Source organism: Equus asinus, chromosome 6 (assembly GCF_041296235.1).
Source record: "Equus asinus isolate D_3611 breed Donkey chromosome 6, EquAss-T2T_v2, whole genome shotgun sequence".
NCBI classification, from domain to species: Eukaryota; Metazoa; Chordata; class Mammalia; order Perissodactyla; family Equidae; genus Equus; species Equus asinus.
This window is the reverse complement of record NC_091795.1, coordinates 21,653,884-21,674,770: the sequence shown is the minus strand read 5'-3', so window position 1 is coordinate 21,674,770 and position 20,887 is coordinate 21,653,884. Positions and strand designations below refer to the sequence as shown.

General features: G+C 39.4%; 1 long non-coding RNA gene across 1 annotated transcript; it reads left to right on the top strand.

The window, feature by feature from the left end:
* The first annotated feature begins 886 nt into the window (after positions 1 to 886).
* Positions 887 to 20,774, top strand: LOC139045590 (uncharacterized). The gene is made up of 4 exons (XR_011504280.1): positions 887 to 1,027; positions 9,968 to 10,020; positions 12,596 to 12,751; positions 19,424 to 20,774. It is a non-coding gene; the product is annotated as an uncharacterized lncRNA (long non-coding RNA).
* The last annotated feature ends 113 nt before the right edge of the window (positions 20,775 to 20,887 follow it).

Genomic DNA, 20,887 nt, shown 5'->3' with positions numbered 1-20,887 from the left:
GTTGCAAATGGGATGATTTTTGATTCATGTAAAACGTATCCAATTTCAAAAAATAACAGAGATCTGTAAGGCACAATGGGGTCTCTAGAATTCTATTACACCATTTCCCTCTTTCTGTGGCACAATCTTTACCAGAGTACAGATCATAGCTAATTTTAGTTCTTTCTTATTTTCATGAATTTAAAGGATTCACGCCCCTTCCCAGAGACCAAGATATATACAGATACCTAACAAGCAGGCAGAAAAACATGGGAAGCAGTGGTGCCCCCAGTGCTGTCTCTTCCACCTCATTCTCCTAGCTCATCTCCCTTCTCCCCTTACCAGGGATCCAGAGCATTAGCAGCTCCATGAGCTGGGCAGGGAACCTCATTTTAAGAAGTTAAACTGATGAGTTCATAAGTCCGAGTAAGTTTAAAGCTCCCTTTTACCTCAGACTCTCAAGGAAAGGTCCTCCTTAGGGAACATTATACAAATCCTCTGATGGGTAAAGCAGTATGGTGAGAGCCAATGACAGGGTGAGGGGACCACTCCTGTGAGCAAAGTGACATAAAAATCTTCTGTTTTTGAAGGAAACTCAATAGAGATAAAGTTATGCTGACTGCTGTAGCAGGAAAAAGGATTCAAATGTGAAACTGTAGATCTGAGGCAAGGACACTATGCATGTGGCCCTTCTGCTCTAAGAAAGCAGAGAGACCCTGATGATGAAGAGATTCATGTCCAGGTCCATCTTTGAAAGTTCAAAGGCTATCTCCTTGGCTCTTTCCCAACTAACCTGTAGAAAGAAACAAGAGCCACCCCAACAAATATTGGTCATCAGACCAATAGTTCAAGAGTTCAATAGTTCAAGAGTTTTCTGGCATCTGCTGTTGCTGGGTTAACTGTTTAAGAATGTTAGCTGCAAGTGCTAGAAATTACCATTCTTTGAGCCCTAGTGAATTAAATTCCATCAAGCACTCAGTTCAGAAGAAATTGACCTGGAGAACAAAATCTGTCACTTACAGCTGGGGAGCTAATAGCCCTGTTTAAGGTAAGAAGAAAAAGGGGTAAAGAATTTTATGCCTCAGGCAATGAATACGAAATTCCTGGCTACCAGTTGTTAATACATTGGTCAATACTCTATCATATTTACTCTAGATATTTACTCATATTACTCTATCATATTTGCACATATCTATCAGATTAATCAAAAAATTTCTTAAGGGAAATATTTCTTTCTGATGATGGGACATCATGAAAAAGGAATAATTTTATATTATTTTTTCTGAATTGCAATAGAAAAATTCTTCCCATAACTACTCTTTCTCATCATGTGTATTGGACAGCCAAGCTACAGTTTAGAAGGAGATTTCATATGTTATAATAACAACAACTGATCCACTCCTTTAAATCTCAGGATAACCTGTACCTATGACCGACATTTTTCTGGGCCTTCATCAAAGATGGTCTCTATAGAATAAGGTTCTAGTCAGAGGTGTTTGGAGGCGTTAATTTCAGACTTTCTGCCTGTAGACCTATGGGAGAATAAATTTGTGTTATTTTCAGCCACCACGTTTGTGGCATGTTGTTATGGCTGCCCTAGGAAATTAATACACCCACTGTCCAATATGGAAACTTGGATTGCAGAAAAATGAGTAACAGCAAGAAAGCCATCATGTTTTCTTTTATTACAAATGAATTCTTGGGGGCCGGCTCCGTGGCTGAGTGCTTAAGTTCTCCCCCTCCACTGCGGTGGCCCAGGCTTCAGATCCTGGGCGCCGACATGGCACCGCTCATCAGGCCACGTTGATTGGCAACAGTTGTTAGCCCAGGTGCCAATCTTTAAAAGAAAAAAACAAATGAATTCTTTAAATGGTCACTTTTATAAAGTATCTTTTTAGATGCTTACAATTCAAAAAGTATTTCTATTTTCTGTGAAATTAACACAAAACTTTCAAATGTTCCAATTCTGATTGGTCATTTTATCTCACAATCTGTTTCTCTGAAATGTACAGAAAATGTAAAGTCTTATAAATCTTATTTCTTGGCCAGAAAATGGAATTGAAATTATTGTCTACTACCTACAGACAAAACGTATATCCCTAACTAAAAAATAATAATTTCTGTTATCTGCATGTTAACAAACCATGCTGTGGCCTGGGCAATAATACTGACACCTGGGCAAGCTGGTCATTCTACTCTGAACACAAATAAGAGTTGGCAAAAAGGTGCAAGAGGTCCAGTTGAGGAATAGAGCAGGTCTCTGTGTCTGCATTCTTGACTACAGCCAACTGAATGAGAAGGAACTTACACAGGTGGGTTTTATTGTAGCTTTACCTCTGTTGCCAGAGGATGTTAGCTCACGTTTAACACAAGTGGAAGCCTGTGTGTGATTTGCATAACCTGAGAACACAGTCTAGTTGGTGAAACTGTTTGCATCTTTTCTCCTGGAGTCAGAGTTTGTGAGGTGGAGAGTGTGATTTCTTACACATTCTGTGTTTTAATCTATAAACTTTATCAGCCCAAACAGTCTAAACCCACACAGCTTTGGCCAAGGTTAGAGACAGACAGAGGCGTATTCCCTGATGGGCCCAAATGAAGATTCTTCCTGATTAAAAGCAAGACTTTCTTCTTGTATGAGAACTGAGAACAAGCCATCCAGCAGAGCGAGTGGCCCCCTGTGCAGGTCACTGGTATGGATTCCTGAGCTATAAGGCACCTGTGATCCAAGTTGGTCATCTTTCCTAAATAACAGCAATTGTCACTCACTAGAGGACACATTGCTGGATAAAATTCCTGGTTCACTCAGGAAAGGCCCTCTGTATATGAATGTGTTTATCATCCGAGTTTATATGTTCTCTCTAAAAGCCATGAGAAGCACATATATTTACACGCCTGACTTTTCCGTTTTCTCAAGATCCTATTCCCCATCTTCCTAATTTGAGTGACCAGTAATAAATGAAATAAAAAGAAATTTTGAACTTTAAGGAGGAGTCACAAGGCACAATTATAAAGTTTAGCAAAGACCTGGAGACTGTGATTACTTATCAGAGACCCACTGGGGCAGATCTTCCTCATCTTTCATATCCTTGCCCTTGTCACTTAGGAAGCTCCTCAATCCAGAGACTGTTTGGCTCATTCCTATTCTGCTACCTTAGCAGTCCCAGGTAGAATTCAAAACCAGTTATAATAATTTATTTTACTAATCTATACCAGGAAAAATGATTGCATGAAAATTATCTATAGAAGGAAAAATGAAAGGGGAGAACTTGTTGATTATGTGGAGAAATTAGCACATATTTGGCAATCGGTAATCTTTCTGGCTTAATGCTATAGTTTTAAGACTCAGTAAAATAATTTGCTTTGGATTTATGATATTCTCAGAACTTGCAGAGCAAAACAAAGAGAAAAAAAAGGCTATTAACAAAATTCATCCCAAGTTAACATTTGTAGAGAGAGAGAGAGATACAAATTGATTAAACATTCTCATAGTATTATTGGCACAAATTGATTAAACATCCCCATAGTATTAACTACATCAATGAATTCGGGAAATATAGAAAAGCTTTGGGCCTGAACTTGGAAGCGGATAAATATGTCTACTGAGAATTTGACTTGAGTACCCCCTAACATGCAGTTGACTTAAGGATCTGTAGGAAATTGGTAGAATAGAAGTATTGAAATTAAGCTGTCAAATTTGGGACCCTCCTAATTAGAGTGCCAGTCCAAAGATTGTGTCAAAAGAAGCAAATTCATCTTAAAATGGCCCAGGAGCTCTTTCTGGGCTACCCAGTATCATCAGGGCTGAGGTCTGGTGTCTGATATCCCCTATTTGGAGTTGCTGTGAGGCTCATACTTCTGGACACTGCCCCCTACAGCTGGAACCAAATCTTATGAAATATTTTCCCCAATGATAAGCGAGGTCTCATATGTACTCCATAAAGAAGGTGGGGGAGGAAGACTATACATCCCATTCCAGTGTGTTTAACAGGTGTCTTTTCCTTTAAAGAAAATAAGCACTAACTTTTGACTTGTGGAGGCAACACATTCTATATCTAGGAGGCTAGATACTGGTACTGGCCAATGGATCAGGGGACATGGAGGTCAACCAGCTCTGAGTGGAGCCCAGAGTGGCAATGGACTCTGAAGCTGGTCTAGCCTGCATTGCAAGCAGCCCTGCCATTTGGGCCAGTGAAGATATAGAAGATTGAACAACGCTATCAACCATCGCAACATCATTGACACTTAGGGAACACTCCACCAAACAATAGGAGAACATACATCATTCTTATTTTTTTATTTTCTTTAAATTTATTTTATTGTGGTCATAATGGTTTATAACATTGTGTAATTTCAGGTGTACATTATTATTTGTCAGTTTCTGTATAGACTGTGATATGCTCACCATCAGTAGTCTAATTTTTATCCATCACCATATACGTTATTTTTAAAACATTTTCTAAAATAGATCATAGTTTGGGCCTCAAGATAACTCAATAAAATTCAATGAATCCAAATCATACAAAGTATATTCTCTGAATCCAAGGGTATTGTATTAGAAACCAGTAACAGAAAGTTACAGAAAAATCCTCAAATAGGTGGAAACTCAAATGACACCCTACTAAGTAAAAATTGGGTCAAAGAAGTGAAATTGGGAAATTAGAAACTATTTTAAGCTGAAAGAAAACATGGCATATGAAAATTTCTGAGATGCAAGAAGCAGCAAATTTGTCATACTGACTTACAGCAATAAATGTCTGTAAAAGTTAAACATCAATCACCTCTGGTTCCACCTCGACATCATAAAAGAAGTGTAAATTAAGCTAAAAAACAATAAGAACTTTGCCTTAGGAAATTTACATCTAGAAATGTGAGAATGTTATGTGCATTTGTCTAGATTTGCAGCTTTAGAATCATATCGGTCTGGAAGTAAAGCAGCTTCACCAGAGAAAAGTCTGAGAGCAGATGGGTAGATTGAATAGCTGCTCCAAGAGAATTCCATGACAAAGAAAGTCAAGATAGGATTATTAGGCAATATTATTATGGCTCTGTACATATGTGAGACTCCTGTGATCTTACTTGCTCAAAAGCCAAACATGATACAGAGCAGGCAGCTTTCCAGTCTTCTGATGGTCAGAGAGAGCGATGATCACTGGGCAAAGGCGTGAAACAGTGTCCCAAGGGATTAAGTGGTATCAGTGATGTCAGGACCTCACTAGGGTCTCCTCCCAGTGATGTGACTGAGCTTCCATGTGTCCATGAGGTCATTAGGGAACCTGAGTGGATGCTCCAGGGAGGACATGGCAGCCATTTCCTGTAGGTTCTGTAGGGTATGAGCGTCCTACGTGGGGAAGAAGGAAGATGCTCTGGGAGGCTGTCCTTGTGATGCCCTGGCTACTGTTTACACCAAAGAGGTGCCCAGTCGCTGTGACTGAGGCCTCCATGGGCTCTTCTTCAAGGGTCTACAGCCATTTCCACCTGAGCCCAGCCTGGTGTCCACTTGCCCTTTGGGCACCGCAGCTCCTCCTGCTGACCTGGGAGGCTGAGCCTCCTTAGGAGCTTTGTGCTTGGGGCCATCACACTGCAGGGTCCGGTGAGTGTCCTGCTCACAGAAGTATGTGCAGCTTCTTCAGGATCCACATCAGTGAATATGAGCGAGAAGCCAACAGATTTTTGGATGAATGTGTCCCCTCTGTGAATACGTGTAGAAGTACCCATTGAAGACTTGCCATTCTTTGTATGCATTACAAACTCCTTGCCTTAAACCATTTTCTTCTCCTTCTCCTTCTTCTTTTTGAGGAGGACACTTTCTGGTTAAGAATCCAATTTTAATTCCAATCACCATGGAATCCTTTGTCTTATAATAAGCAGTCTTCTCTAACACGGTTTATCTCCTTAACCATAAATATGATTATATTTTCCTGGTGATTCCATCATTCTTTTATTTTGATCTTATGACATCATGGCACATTACTGACAAGCCCATTGTTAGTTTAGACATATTTGTAGAACATTATTTGAAGTCGGATCTATTTGTAGCATTTATTGCTATACAACTATCACTAGAAATTGTAAATCAGATTCATTCTTAGGAAATGACCATGCCATGCAAAAATAATACATTTACTTATAGTTTGATTTTTTTTTCTTTTTATGACAATATAGTATCAAGGTTATTATCTGCAAACTATTATTTAGGTTAAAAAGTGAAATGAATCTCTATTCCCAGGAAGAATGTTGTAGGGTTTGGAAGGCCTAAACCACAACCACAAAAGCTACAAAAACTAAAATGAATAAAACATAGAAGTTATATTTTAATAACGTCAGAAATTGGTGGAAAAAATGTTATTAGGTAACTTCAAATTACGGATTAAAAAGAACCTTTTCTTGTTGAGCTGATATTTACCTGAGTTTTTGTTCATCTGCATATTTTCCAAATTTGCATGTGGACAGAAGTCTGACTTGGCCCAGGGAGAGAAACCCAACTGGGAAGAGAGAATCCCCTGAGCATAAAGCCACCTCTAACACGTGGCCAACTTTCTAAAGGGGACATTGCTGAGGTCTGAGTCAGCAGGCAGGCTGGGGATGCTATGTCAGAAAGGCAGAAATCTCCTGTATACTCAGGTGCTTTTTCCCCCCCAGGGCTGCACACATCATCTTTAACATAAATCTGAACCATGGATATTAGTCTTCATCTCCACTGCATTCCCTGTTGACTTAAGACCTCCTGGACCTTCTGGTTTGCATGCCATTGCCTGTTGCATCTCCCCAGAGTCAACACATGGTCTCTGCCAGACCACCTCATGGGGTAAATAAGTCTTTAGAAGCACTTCCATGCTGTGAAGATTGAGTAGCACTGAGTGACATGACCTTGGGTCTCATTGCATAGGAATGTCACTAAACCTTTGATCATTACAGACCTAACGCCCTCTTAGATGCAATACTTTCCCATGAAACTTGCAGCTCATCAGATGTGATCTAAGAAGCCAGGCAGAGGTCTCTTCAACTCTCCAATTCTTCATAAGATACACAGCTGGGCTTCTTTCTGGGTTCACATCATCACACCGTAATCCTACTACCATCCACAACCCCACCAAACGTTTAAGTTAAAGAGCTCTTTATGTTCGGTCGCTGATGTCTACTCTAGTTTCTTCATATTCCCTTTCCTGCAGTCTTCTCACAACTTTAAAATTCATCTTCTGGGAAAGAAAACTAATCTCATATCATTGTGTATACTTCCAGTGGTATATAGCGTAAATTCAAACCCAACTTTTGGAATTTCAAGAACTCTCTTTTCCTTTCTGCAAAAGGTAATTGAGACAAATCAAACACTTTTAGTATTAAAGTATTGTATATGCTGTGAATTTGCAGAAGTCTATCTGAACACTCAAAACCTAAACTTTTGCTAACTGTTCTTAGCTAACCTCACCGAGGACAGCTTGTGTAGACTGCAATCTCCAACATGGTAATAGAGTGGAAAGATAAGAGGTGAAAGTAGAGGTAGGAAGTTGGGAAAGTGGGAAAATGCCAATTTCTTCACATTACCAAATATTATCCTCTTATAAATATACTAAAACTGCTAAACCACAGCTTGTATTTAACTTGGTTGCCATGGATTTACCTCAATTTTCTGCCTTGTGATGCTGACTAATTTGCACTCAGTGGGAGGAGAATTAGGATGTGCTTTCATTTGCCTCTCCTTCCAATGACTGGTTGCTCGGAGGGCATCGGACCCCTCCATTCTCCTGCTGGCTCTACCACGTCAAGGTTGTTGCAGCTGATGATGCCTTAACGTGTAGTACCTCAGGTGTAGCTGACGCTCTATGATCTAGAGACTTCAAGTGCAAACTGCAGTTGGGCCTCTGTATCTGTGGGACTCACAACCATGGATTCAACCAATTAGGAATCAAGAAACCTACGATGGTTCTGTCTGTACTGAACACGTAGAGACTTTTTTTCTTGGCATTATTCCCTAAACAATACAGTATAACAACTGTTTACAGAGCATTTACATGGTATTAGGTATTATAAGTAATCTAGAGGTGATTTAAAGTATACAGGTGGACCCGCATAGGTTAAATGCAAATACTACGTCATTTTATATAAGGGACTTGAGCATCTATGGAGGTTGGTATCTGTGGGGGTCCTGGAACCAAGCCTCTGTGGATACCAAGGAATGACTGTATTGCTCTGGGTTCTCTGATGACTTTCTTCTTACATGGACTCAGAGAATCTGCTGTGCCTGCTTCCCAGACCAGATACATGTATAGACAGCTGGCCTGCCAAGCAGGGAGGTTTTTGTTCAGGGTTATACCACTGTGGAAGGATACCATATGCCTTGTTGGCAGTAATAAACTCCAACATCTTCAGCCTCCACCTTGATGATTTTAATCATGAAATCTGTCCCTGATCCACTGCCAGTGAACCTATCTGGGATCCCAGAGGCCCAGTTGGATACTGTATGGAATAGGAGTCATGGAGACTGGCCTGGTTTCTGAAGGTACCAATTCAAACGCCTGTTTCCATTACCATGTAGGAGGCTCTAACTAGACCTACAGGAGAGATGGAGGCCAGCTCTCCAGGGATGACGGGCAAGAAAAGTGGAGTCTGGGTCATCACAATATCCCCAGTGGATCCTAAAGTAATGAGAGAGAAGAGCAAGATTATGTACAAATATTATGAGCCATTTTCATAATTTCCTTTTTTAATTTATTTCAAGCTAAATTATCTTTTTGATTTTGATTAAAGCCCTAAAATATCCAGTTTCAAAAGTGAATCCAAGATTTGCAAGGCACAAGAGGGCACAAGACACAAGGCACAAGACATCCACTCTTTCTTGTCACATTCTTCACCAGAGAAGAGTTCCTTGTTCCTTCTGGAATCTTCCTCACTCTCAAAGATCTGAACATCACACACTCCTTCCCAAAGGTTAAGACACATGTATCTAACAAGTGGACAAATAGACATGAAAAGCAGTGGTGCCTGCAGACCCCTCTTCCCCACCCCATTCTCCTTTCTCATCTCTCTGTCTGCCCTTACCTGGGACCCAGAGCATTAGCAGCCCCAGGAGCTGGGCAGGGAACCTCATTTTGAGAAGTTGAACTGATGAGTCCTGATAAGTCAAAGCAAGATGAGAGCTGACCATTTATCTGAGACTCTCAAGGGAAGGTCCTCCCTAGGGAACAATATGCAAATCCGCTGATGGGTGCAGCACTGTGGAGACAGCCATCTGGGAGGAAGACTGTCTTGTGAGCAAAGTGACATAAAATGTCTCTATATTTGAAGGAAAACTAATAGAGATGAATTCTATGCTGCCTAAGGGAAAAAGGGACCCAGTTAAACATTTCCTTTTTTTCCTCTATCAGATTTCTTGGTTTCAATACTTTCCCAGTCACATTTAAATTCTCTTTAATAAGGCTGAGTTTCATAAATATTTGGTGATTCTTATTCTTTTTTGACGTTTATTTAAAAAGAGTCTAAGTTTGTTGTTTCCCTTTTTATTTGAGATAAAACATAGAGTAAGGGGCCGAAATTTTAAGTGTGCAGCTGAATGAATGCTCAGGTGTATTCACTAGTTCAAAATGCACAACATTTCAAATTCCCCAGATGCCTCTCTCCTGCAGCTTCTCAGTCAATCACTGTTCCCCTAACTCAACCAAGGCAACTGGTATTTTGCATCCATCACAGTAGGGTGACATTTCCTGCACTTGAACTCCATAGAGATGAAAGTAAGCACTCTTTCGCTTCTATCTTCTTTTTTGTTTGTTGACTATTTCTGAGATCTTTATTCCTTCCCGTGGATTTGAGATTTCACCTCATGTCCTCTCCTGTGAGTCTGAAGGATTTGTTCCTAAATTTCCTGTAGGACATATCCGCTAGTAATGATGTCTCTTCATTTTGCTTATCAGGAAATATTTTTACTTTGCCTTTATTTTTGAATGATAGTTTTGTTGCTTATATGATTCTTTGCTGATTTTTTTTTCTCTTTCAGCACTTGAAATTATCATTCAACTGTCTTCTAGCCTCCTTTGAACATGATGAAAAGTGAGTCAATTGCTGGATTATTGTTTCCCTCTTTGTATTAGGTTGTTTTATTCTTGTTACATTAAAGATTTTCTCTTTTGTCTTTGATCATTTTAACTATAATATGTGTATTTATGAATCTCATTTTATCTCGAACATGTTTATTTAAATTTCTTTGATCTATAGATTAATGTTTCATTATATTCAAAAATTATTTCGTCATTATTTCTCTAAATATTTTAATATTTAATATTTAAATAGCTGTAAACACTGGAGGATCTTACTCCCTACCCCAGCTCAGTTCCACCCTTTTTAGCGGAAATCTGCTAGCTTGGGCTGTCCCTCCCTTGTTGGTTAAGCTACACTCTTGATGACTGACCTGGGTGGAAGGAAGCAACCCCAGGCAAAAAGCCACAGACATCTGTCCTTACCTCAAGCTCTAGTTCTTTTTCAAAAATAAAGACTTCTTAAGGTGTTTAATGCCTTTGGTGATTTCCAGAGCCCTAAAGTAGTTGTGGTGATAATTTTTTCAGCTTTATTCTTGTTTCTTTGTTTTGGCAGAGAGGATTTACCAAACCCTTCATGACTCCATAACCAGAAGTGCCTTACAAACACAATTTATATGGATAGTGTAGCCACGCTGAAACAGCATGGCATGTGGACTAACTTAGTAACTTTTGAATATAGAATTTGGAAACCTGCCCTCATGTTAAAGAAAAAATGAGCTCTAAACAAATATTGAACTTCAGTCATTTAGATTTCCTATTCTCAGAAGCACGCACCAGCGACCTTCAAAACACCTTATGTATATTCTAATATTGAGCCAATAAGCGAATATACTGTAGATAACAGGGGCCAGACACGGGAATTACAAACAGGGAAAAGGGGTAAAGTAGAGCGACACTTGTGGAATTGTACAGTAAAATCTCAGGCTCTTCTCTTATGTTTAATTATTTTTATTTACATATCTTATTTTGAAATAATTTTAGACTTACAAAAAGTTTTAAAGCCATAAAGGTTGTTTCTATATACTCTTCCTTCAGCTTTCTCTAATATCTCACATAACCACAACTGACATAACCATCTTACAAAACCAGAGCATTAAGATTGACACAGTGCTATTAACTAATCTAAATTCATATTTGGATTTCACTGATCTTTCAACTAATTCCTTTTTTAATTTCCAGGATCAAGTGTAGGATACCGTATTGCATTTAGTTGTCATATATCTTTAATCGCCTCTAATCTGTAACAGTTCTTCATTCTCTCTTTGTCTTTTGTGACACTGATACCTTTAAAGTGTACTAGTCACTTATTTTGGAGAATGTCCTTCTGATCAAGGTTGTCTGATGTTTCTATTGATTAGATTCAGATTATATGGTTTCGGCAAGAATACTACAGAAGGGTGGTATGTTTCTCAGTGCATCATATCAGGAGTTACATAACATCAATGTCTTGTTACTGGTGATGACAAATAATTGTAAATAACGAAACACTTTCTGTAAGGAAATCTTGGGCAAAGATAACCAAAGGAGAAACTTGTACCACTCTTCCGATTTGCTCACATGCTGTCCTTATTAGGAATAATCTATACCTGTCAGAGTCTCTCTTTACTTATTTTCTTCAGAATTTAGTCTTTTTTAAAGCCTACCACCCAATAGAGAATATTGGGGGAAAAAAAGACTATGTTCAATCAAAGGACAAATGATTCTGTTAGCCATTTACCACTGGACTGCTGATAGTACGAAGAAAGGGAAATAGGAATAGAATTTATCAAAACATGATAATACCTACCAATGGATGGCTGTTAGTGAGTCAAATATGTGGGTAAATGAATAGAATTTTCTACCACTTAGAATGTGGCAGAAATTAAATGGGCAGGTACAGCCTGCAGCACTTGCACTACAGGTCCAGCATGAGCTGTTTCTACCTGGGAAGGTTGAGAAATCATTGGTGCCGTATTAAGATTCACACAGGTGAGATGTTATTTCTGAAAATCTGAGATTCTGATGCCTCAGATGAAAAATGTCTGCTGTGTCTACATAGCACTTATTTTTAGAAATACGTATTTTTCCCAGTTTCCCATTTCTGATCTCACTGATCAATGGAATTCTGTCTTATGATTGTTGTGGAAAGGAAACTATTAGGAGTGGAGACTTTGGTATAGAGAGAGGGGATATCAGAGCAGAGCCAGCCAGACTTTCCTGGACAGAGTTAGTATGACTTGGGCATTTGAAGAAAAAGACTTAGAAAAGTACTTGAAGAAGTCAAGCCAAGTTACAGGCACTGGTCTGTGAACCTCAGTAAAGGCTCCTGTAGGAGAGTACCTCAGTGCAGCTCAAGGGCCAGTTATCCACAGATGCCTGGGGATGGTCCAACTATGGGCTCAGGTTGGGCAGAGTCCAGGAATGGGGCTTACTTGACATTGTGAGGTTTCAAGTATGATCTTAAAAGATCAATATGGAAAGTGAAAAGAGCCACATCTTGTGATTTTTCATTTGGTATTGAAAGGTGTCTCTTCTGCCTGGTTTTCTTCTCTGAATATAATTATTGATATAAATCTTACTAAAGCCACTGTTTTTCCTTGTTATTTTAGTCATTGACAGCCTACCTCCACAGTTCCTGAGAAGCTGAGAAGCCAGACCATGACAATTCTGTCTTTGGAGCCAGGAGGTGATAGAGAGATGAGCAAGCGTGAATCTGACCTACAGGTCTCCAAAGCTGTCACCACTGGCCTGGGGGGAACCTGCAGGTTTGCACTTTCTCTTACCTGGATGAAGGAGCACCTTCATCTGTGTCCTCCTGATGTCCACTGATGCCTAGACAACACTGCAGACACCTAGTCCATGCTCTTTTCCTTTACTGGAGGGTCTCTCTCTCTCATAATTCTTCCTCATGTGTATTTTCCTCATAAGTCAATTCCCCAATGCTAACACAGTGCTTGGGAAAGTATATGATAGAAGGAATTGGTTTTTAGCCAAGTATCCTTGAGTAGGTCATTGTGAGTCTTTCCTAAATGTTAATTTCTCTATGATCATGGAGTCTTCTGAAAGTTTGGGCAGCAGTAAGAGCTGTGAACTTATTCCTGGGTGGAAAGGATAAGATCCAAAATGGAGTGAATAAGCAATGATAATAATATTAATACTCAAATCAGTCTAGACTCTGGGCCACCCAGAGCCCTCTCTGGGATCACTGCTGTGCATGTGTCCCCTCTTGTGGCCACATCTGAGGAGACACCCAGAAGTTTTCTCTCATTTGACAGCATCATTTCAAGGGTAATATGTACTTCTTTCTTGCATTTTCAAGCTTTCTGTTTATTTTGTTTGTTTTTGATTCCTACAGTAAACTATAATTGTTTTTCAGGTACTATCCAAGAGTGAGGCCACATTAGATAGTGATATGTAGTTTCCACTTAGATTTCAAAGGCCTACAAGTTGATATTTCCCAACCACGTCTGAATTCCAAACACTGTGGGGCCACACAATATTTCACAGCTCAGTTGTTTTACAATTTGCAATGGAGTGACTGTGGACTAATTGGACTCTGGGTACAAGTGGATTCTGTTAGTCTGCGCCTCCATCATGCTGTTCCACTGGCATCACTCAGCTCTCCTGGGATGGATTGGGAGGACAGGATGATGGTTGCACAGGAAAGCTGGGCTTCAAATTCTCTGTTCTGGTTCATTCTCAACTTCACTCCATTTGGTAATTGACTGGAGCAGCTGTGCCTGCTAGATGATTATGGAGAGAGGGGATGCCTTCTTCTATCTTCTCTAAACCAAGTAAATCTTGGATTTTTATAGAGGCTTAAGCTGATATTTATGAGAAGATTCCAATTATTTGCTAAAACAGTATCAAGTACAGTCTGCAGGCTGGGAATAGTGCCTTTGTTCCTTATATTGCTTCCTGGTTCTGCTAAACAAGCCTGCATGATTTAGGGTTTTGTGAGTGACGTTGGGCCATGTCCCTTTGTCAGTCAACTCTTTGTCCTCTTCTCCAGTGCTCTCTCTCAATTCTTTCTCTGGTCCACATTTCTTACCCTTTTTTGGTCTGAAATGAATGCGTGCTCCTTCTTTCAATGTGATGATCCATTTCTGTACAATTTGTGAAATAGTAATCCTGACTTATGAAATCAGTTCACAGTTACCTTTTTCCAGGAAAGATATTATTATTTACAACAGATTTCCCTATGTTTTGACTAAACTTCCACCAGATCATTTAGGAGAGTGATTCAACGCTCACATAGATTCTCTTTGGTCCCCAAGTTTCTCTCTGAAAAAAGGACAACAGTTGAATTTCCTCTCACTTATTGATATCATTTATTTAGTTTTAGAATATGTGTTAGCAGAATATAATTTCCCAAGTCAGAAATACACAGAAGCAAGAACGTTATGCCCAGGGAAGTGCCACGTCCCTGCCCCTTCTATCCCATTGCTATGCCCACTCCCAGTGGTAACAATTACATTCTGGTATGTCCTTCCTTCCAGGTTTTTGTTTGTTTGTTGTTTGTTTTGCTTTTCTCCCCTTCTTCCTTACATGAAATAACATAGTATAAATAATTGTCTGCACTTCGCTTTTTTCATTTAACAATATACCCTGGAAATCACTCCATATCAGTTCATAGTTCCCCCTTTCAACAGCTGGGAAGTACTTTGCCGTGTGGATGCACCATATAGTTTTTTCATCCACACTTTTACATGCAGGCTTTTTGTTTGTTGTCAATACTTTGCAAACAGTTACAAACAGTGCTGCAAAAAAAAAAAACCTTGTGTGTAGTGTTTAGAGGTATAGCTCCAGGGAATTCCTAGAAATGGAACTATGAGTCAAATGGTAAAGACATACATAGTTTTGTAAATACTGCGATATTCTTCTCCAAAGGGTTAGGACTAGTTCCCGTCCTCAGGAGTTACAAATGAGAGTGATTGCGTCTCCATCACCCCGCCTAAATACGTGCTTCACACTTTGTAACTTTCTCACATCTGATCGATGAAAATGCTATCTCAAAGTTGTTTTGATTTGCATTTTCTAATAATTAGTGAAGTTAAACATCTTTACATATGTTTAAAGGCTGTGTATTAGTCTTTTTTGGAATTGTCTGTTCTGTCTTTTCTCCATTTTTCTACTGAGATTTTATTTACCCTAATATTTTTGAAGAGCTCTTAAATATTAAAATATTAAATACGTATATAATGGTTTACCCTAGTTTGAGTTGTCTTTTGATTATGTTTAATGTGTTTCTTTCTTTGCAATGCAATTTTATTTACTTTTATCTAATTTTTTCCATAACAATTCCTGGTTCATCCTTTCTCTAGGGTACAGACCTGCCAGGATTCCAACTGAAGACCTCAGCATTTGTCAGAATCCCTCCTTCTTTTCAGTCCTTGAAGATAATTTTATCTATGACCATGTGACTTTGCTGAAAGTTCTGTTCACCATTGAGGCCTCTCAGCCCCTCTTTTCTTTCAGACTCACAGCTTCTGACAACATATTTCTGAGTCTGCCAATGTCTCAAGGGACATTGAAGACAGAAAAATAGGGCCTATCATCTTGGGCTTCCTTCTTTATTTTCTTGTCTCCTTGAATACTTGTTCTTTTGGTACGTTTTAGGGCCCCCCCTCCCGTACCCCCGCCAAGGAAGTGGGATGGCCTCTTTTTTGAGGATGATGACACTCCACATAACAAGAGCACTTGAGAGAGGATTTGTTATTCATACAAGGGAATTCTGGAGAAAACAGGATGTGCACCAGCAAGTCTAGGTTGGCCTGAATGAGGCGGAACATAGGGCTTTTATAGCGGCCGGGGAGTGGGACTGGGGAAAATTTCCCTAGCTTGGGCTGAAGATTTGTGAAATTTGGATTTCTCAGCACTTGCACAGTTATGGGCAGAAGGGAAAGGTAGAGGCGAGGCTTGAAAATTGTCAGTGATCGTACATAAAAAGTGGAGTTAGAAACCTCCATACTGCTTTCCACAGTAGCTGCACCAATTTACCTTTCCACCAACAATGCACAAGGATTCCCTTTTTCCAAATCCTCATCAACACTTGTAATATCTTTTCTTTTTGACAATAGCCATTCTAAAATATGGGAGGTGATATCTTATTGCGGTTTTGATTAGCATTTCCCTGATGGTTAGTGATGTTGAGCACCTTTTCGTGTATGTACCTGTTGGCCATCTGTATGTCTTCTTTGAAAAATATCTATTAAGAGCCTCTGCTCATTTTTTAATCATATTTTTTCCTTCCTAATGAGTTGTAGGAGTTTTTATATATTTTGGATATTAACCCCTCCTCTGATAAATGATTTGCAAATATTTTCTCCCCTTCGGTAGGTTGCCTTTTCATTTTGTTGATAGTTTCCTTTGCTGTGCAAAAGCTTTTTAGTTTGATCTAGTCTCACTTGTTTGTTTTTGCTTTTGTTGCCTTTCCTTTTATTACAAATCCAAAAAACCATCACCAAGACGAAGTCAAGGAGCTTACTAGTTGTATTTTCTTCTAGGAGTTTTATGGTTTCAGTGCTTACAGTCAAGTCTTTAATCCATTTTGAGTTGATTTTTGTGCGTGATGTAAGATAGTGGTCCAGTTAAATTATTTTGCACATGGCTGTTCAGTTTTCTCAACACCATTGATTGAAGAGACTGTCATTTTCCCATTGTATATCATTGGTTCCTGTGTCATAAATTAATTGACTGTAATACGTGGGTTTATTTCTGGGCTCTCTATTCTGTTCCATTGATCTGTGTCTGTTTTATGACAATATCAAACTGTTTTGATTACTATAGCTTTGTAACATAGTTTGAAATCAGGAAGTGTAATGCCTCAAACTTTGTTCTTCTTTCACAACGTTGCTTTGGCTATACAAGGTCTTTTGTGGTTCCATACAAATTTTAGGACTGTTTTTTCTATTTCTGTGAAAAAAAAAATCATTGAAATTTTGATAGGGATTGCATTAATTATGTAAATATGTAATGTTGTGTATATGAAAGTTTTTTCCCCAGAGGGTAGGCTGAATATCCAATCTCCAAAATGAAAAAAAAAAAAGGAAAGGGCCCAAAATATCCCATTCATATCCCATACTTATAGCATATTGAATATATATGTGGCAATCAAAATAATAGCCTCCCAAAAATGTCTATGTCATAATCTCTAAAACTTGTGAATATGTTTTCTTACACGGCAAAAGGGACTTTGCAGATATGTCTAATTTAAGGGTATGGGGGGGATCATCTTTGTGGACCCAATGTAATCACAAGGGTTCTTGTAAGAGGGAAGCAAGATAGTCGAGTCAGAGAAGGTGAAGTGACAATGGAATAATGCCTCCAGGAGCAAAGGAATGTGAGCAGCCTGTAGAGGCCAGAAAAAGCAAGGAAGAAACAGATTCTTCCTCAGTGTCTCCAGAAATGAATGTAGCCTTTGATTTTAGCCCCATAAGACCTGTTTTCAGACTTCTGATTTCAGATCTATAAGATAATTAATTTGTATTGTTTTAAGCCACTGAATTTGTGGTATTTTTAAAAGTAACAATAGGAAACTAATACACAGGTCAATAGATACAACATTGACAACACTCCAAAAGCTCCACATATTTTTTCCCAAAGTAAACGCTTTCTTGACTTTCACTGTAATCATTTCCTTATTTTTCTTCTTAGCTTTGCCTCTTAAGGGTGCATCATAAACATTACTTTAGTTTTTCCCACTTTTTTTACTTGACATGTACGGAGCTTTTTTCACTCAACTGCATGTTTATGAGATTCATCAATGTCGTCATGAGTTGCTGCAGTCATTCATTTACATTGCTGTCTAGTATTCCACTGTGTGAATACTATCACACTTCGGTCTCATTACTGATGAAATAGAAAAAAAATCTTCATCAGAATAGAACATTTTCTCCTTTTGAAGGACCAAGAATAAGACTGACAGTTAAAGTGTCAACATAAACAAGACAAGGCAGAGACCATGGAATATCTAAAATGATTAAAAAAAAAATAAATAAAGTCCTAGACCTAGAGTTTAGGTCTCAGCAAAACATCTTTTGAGAATTAAGGTGAACTCAAGACCACCTGGGACATCAATATCTCTGGGCATGGAAACTTTATTCACAAATTCCCTAAGCAATTTTTATTCCCGATCTTTGAGAACCAATAACCAATGAGGGAGAATTCTTTCATGAGAGAATCAGTGAAGGAGTTACTCATCCTCGAGGTAGTATGGAAGATGTTCTCAGCCTTCCTCATGGTCCCTGTATCTCTACGGTGTACAGAGGGATAGAATCCAAATATACTGTGAGACTAAAAAAGCACTTTCCAAACCTTCCCTTGTGCAAACTCACATAAATTCTCTGGCTTCAGTGCTCTCATTCACTCTCTGATAATTAATATGTAACTTTTTGCAGATTATTCTCCAACACTCACAGATAAAAATACGACTTCTAGCTAAATACCGCAGTAATAGAATATTGTTCATACTGTGATTAAATAATCATTGTTTTGATTTATGGTTATTTGATATGAGTCTCCATTCCAGCTCTTCAAATCTCAGGGTTCTTTTAAAACCATTGTGAGATAGAGTGCTAGATACATCGCTGTTGCTAATGAAACTGAGTGTCTTTCACTTTCAGACGGAAAGGTTTATCTTGCCCTGTCCTACAGGTGAGTTTTAGTCTCTGAATTTAAACAGTGTCTTTCTTTTATGGAAACTCACCATGAGGATATCTATGCTCCAGGTCACTTACTAGGATACGAGTTTCCGAGCACTTTTCAGGTTCAGAGGCGTTTGAGGAGATCTTGATGATTGAGCAAGGTCTTGTTTGAGCAGCTGCCAGGGAAAGAGGAGGCAGATCTGTGCGGTGGGGTTTTATGACGGGAATTGCATTGGTCATCCCTTGGCAGAGTTGTATCACAGAGGAAAGTCACCTCACACACTGACCCATAGAACTTTCTTTGCTAACGAATTCAAATTAAGCCTGTAGCACAGTGGTGTGTACACATCAGAGAAGCACTGAGAACCTTCCCTCTTTATGCCCGTTTGACTCATACAAGTAAACAAGAGGACCACGTGAACTCATAACCGGGACCTCCTCGCCTACACCCTGCTGATTTGCATCTTTATTCCTTTGAAATCACAAAACTCTCAGAGTTGCTTTTAGGGGGTATGCTTGTGAGAAAACTGTGTTTAGCCTGTGACAAGGCTCAGCCAACATAATGGATTTTCAGGTTCAAATTTTCAGTTTCCTGCTCCTCAGTGTCACAGGTAAGAAAAAGATGAGCTCACAACTCAGGATCCTTTTTCCATGGAGTCTGAGTCTAAGGCAAACTCGTTTGGTTTTGTTGAAGTTGAGTCTTACAGTAAATCTGTATGTTGCATAGTATGAAGCTCTATGTCTGCTGACTTCTATCTCTTTTCATCTCTCCTATGTGATCATCGTGTGCAGTGGAGAAATCATCTTGACCCAGTCTCTGGCTTCCATAGCTGTTTCCCAAGAGAACAGAGTCACCATCACCTGCAGGATCAGCACAAGCATAAGTACCGGCTACTTAACACTGGTACCAACAGAAGCCAGGAGCCCGTCCAAATCTCCCTGTTTACAGGACGTCAAGCCTGGCTTCTGGGATTCCATCCCCCTTCAGTGGCAGCAGATCTGGGATGTCTTATTCTCTCACAATCAGCAGTGTGAAGGCTGAAGACGCTGCAATCTACTACTGTCAGCACACAAATAGTGATCCACCCACAGTGTTACAGACAGAAGCAAAAACCTCTTGCAGCTCCTCAGGGTCCAGCTGCTTCAGCTTCAGAGGCTGTGAGGGTCTGGTCTCTGCTTCCCATGTCTGGGAGACCTCTCAGTGGCCTCTAGCGGAACCTGGACTTACATTATTGTTGAAAACTCTTCGTCATCAGAAGAAAGCAATAAACAAAGTCCAGGAGATATATAAATTCGGAAAGAGGTCCAGTTTGGTGGCAACCTGAATAATGAAGGAAATGAGGCAATTCCCCTAATTGTGTGACGCAATTCCTCTAAATAGAGCAGTAATATTTAAGTAGATTGTTTCTTAAGATTCCACTCCATAAACAAGCTCAGGAGGGTGGGATTAGTAGTAGAACTTCCCTCCAAATAAAGGAATATGATCGGGGCAGCCACCACACAGGCCCTGGATCCTTTGCATTATTTGGTTGAAATAGTGTGTTAAGCTGTATGAAGGATTACTGAATGATAGCCAACTCTTCTTCTTTTATTATGAATGGTAATAATGAAATTATTTTTAAATAATTGAAAAAAAAAATCCTAATTCCTGTAGATGCTAACAGATTTAGCCAAAAAGAAGATATTACGAAGTGTCCACACTGACAAGTTTCTTACGGCCTTGTTCCTGGGCTGTTGTTGCTACCTTGTCTCCTGAGATAATAAAATCCATCCACTGTAAAGGGGTAGCATCCTTTAACTATGGAGCCTTTGGTTTGGTCTAATCAAGGCCTGGCAGTGCCCAGCTTCTTCTCTGGGCACAAAACTAGAATACCAGTGTCCTCCCTGAGCACAGTTCATTTCCCCTGGGAATGAGGTGCCTGCATCTAAGTGAAGGGTGCCAGAAAGTGTGAGATTTAGACAGTCCCTGTGCAACCTTGTAGGTCACAGAGCTATATGTAACAGTCAGCGGATCTGGGAGCCAGAGCAGTAAGTGAGAAGCTGTAGAAACAGGAAAAAGAGAACAATAAGTAAAGGAATTAGATCCTGCATTGCTCCATTACAGTGCTAGTACGTGGTTAACACCCCACTCTTCAGAAAAATAAAAGCCCTAGTTTGTGGCATTTGCCTATTTCTACAATTGTAGGTAAATTTTTTTTTTTTAAAGATTGGCACCTAAGCTAACAACTGTTGCCAATCTTTTTTTTTTTTTTTTTC